This window comes from Empidonax traillii, unplaced genomic scaffold (assembly GCF_003031625.1).
Source record: "Empidonax traillii isolate 1590-97213 ecotype Southwest subspecies unplaced genomic scaffold, ASM303162v1 scaffold276:size1176444, whole genome shotgun sequence".
Lineage (NCBI taxonomy): Eukaryota > Metazoa > Chordata > Aves > Passeriformes > Tyrannidae > Empidonax > Empidonax traillii.
Genome location: NW_020955469.1, coordinates 1,003,958 through 1,005,675, shown reverse-complemented (window position 1 = coordinate 1,005,675; position 1,718 = coordinate 1,003,958). Strand labels below are relative to the sequence as shown.

The 1,718-nt window shown below is 45.4% G+C and overlaps 1 non-coding gene across 1 annotated transcript; it reads left to right on the top strand.

Moving 5' to 3' along the window:
- The first annotated feature begins 1,544 nt into the window (after nt 1-1,544).
- Nucleotides 1,545-1,615, top strand: TRNAG-GCC. The gene has a single exon. It is a non-coding gene; the product is annotated as a tRNA-Gly (tRNA).
- The last annotated feature ends 103 nt before the right edge of the window (nt 1,616-1,718 follow it).

Sequence of the window (1,718 nt, the reverse complement as noted above, 5' to 3'; positions counted from 1 at the left end):
AATAATATCTCTATTAGAAAAGGAATTGAGAGCTGTGGAGGGAGGCATTTGTATTACGCTCATTCATCCCAGCTGCATCATCATCACGGATTGTAAAAAGCATCACTGATTGAAAAAAGTGTATCAGCAAAGGTCTGGAGGGAAACTTTTGGAGAAACAGTGGAAATAAAGATGATAATTTGGTGCTGGGGGAGAGATATAAAGAGATGCAAAGGAGAAATGAAATTAATCTGCTGAAGATTCTGAACCCTTATCTGAAGAGAGTGATGAGAGGCAGGCAAGGATTAGCAGATTTGTGGAACAAAACTCTGAAATATTGTGTTTTCACAGGAAAGCTGACATGCTTTCTCTTCTTTCCGTCCCTTTAGCCTGGCCAGGAGCTGGTGTACAGGCAGTTTCACGTGCAGGGTTGGAAACATGGCAGAGAAGTTACAGAGCATTTGCTGTGCCAGTTTTGGCCAACTTACAAGGCCAGTTAATCCTGGCATGAAAAAGGGCAGCATCCATTGCATCCTGTCCACTGAGTCAGGCCAACAGCTCTCAGTCTGCGTTTGGAGAGCTTTCTCCTGGCTCTTTTTCCGCAGGACTCCACTATAAATGGGTCTGGAGGATAAATGAATTTCTGTCTGTGCTACAGTCCGTGTGTGATGTGCTTTACATGTTCACTGAAACTTTCTGGGCAGGGTTGCAACTGAAAAGGGCTGAAAAACCTTTGCAGGTGGCTTTTAAACTTTGCCCAGTGCTTCTGTATCTGGTGATGAAGGTTCCTGGAGAGCTGGGAGATGCCAGGGCTGTCCTGGTGCTGAGGACTGTTCCTGAAGCACTGCAGGTTCCCCACGTTATTCAGAACTGATTTCGGATTTACAAAACCCCAAGGAGACAAGAAGTCCTAAAAGTGGGAGTGGTTTGATTCTGGAGAGAAAAGCAGCTGGTGGATTTTGTGCTGGCATTGCAAGACAGACGTTGGGAGCACAAGTCTAACCCATTTGATTCCCTAAACGGCTCTTAAATCCCTGCTGCAAAGAACCACGTGTATCTCTATGTGACTCCTTAGAGAGTTAGTGGTGTCGTTTCTGTATATAACCTTTTGCCTGAGAGATAATGTCAGAATTAAGGAATTAATGGTTTATGAGCTCTCAGTCTCCGAGACAGACAATTTTCCTTGCTGTTGCCATTGGGATTTTCAGCTATTTGCACTCAGTGAAGTGTCTTCAGATTTACTGAGTATGAAAAGGGCTCTTGCAACATTTAAAAGCCCATAGATTAAATGGGAAAGCATCGCGGTGATGGCTGGAAAAGTCACAGGGCGCTGATGAGCGGACGGGTGCTTTGGAAGACAATAGGAGTATTATACAACTACTTTCAGCCTCGCGGTGCATGGCTAGGGATTAGATTTGGAAGGACCTTCGCGGCGCCGCTTTGACTTTGTCATATTTAATAGCGGCTAATTGTCGACCTGGGTGAATTTTTAGGAGAATTTTATACTTTTTTTTTTTTTGGTAGTACGTACGAAGGGAGGGGCCGGATGCCATCAACCATCACCGGCATTGGTGGTTCAGTGGTAGAATTCTCGCCTGCCACGCGGGAGGCCCGGGTTCGATTCCCGGCCAATGCAGTTGATATTTTCCTCTTTTTTTTTTTTTTTTTTTTTTTCCTTCTTCCTTGTTTCTCCTTCCCTTTCCGCTTCCGTCGCCGCCGCCAAACCCTCCTCCTTCGCC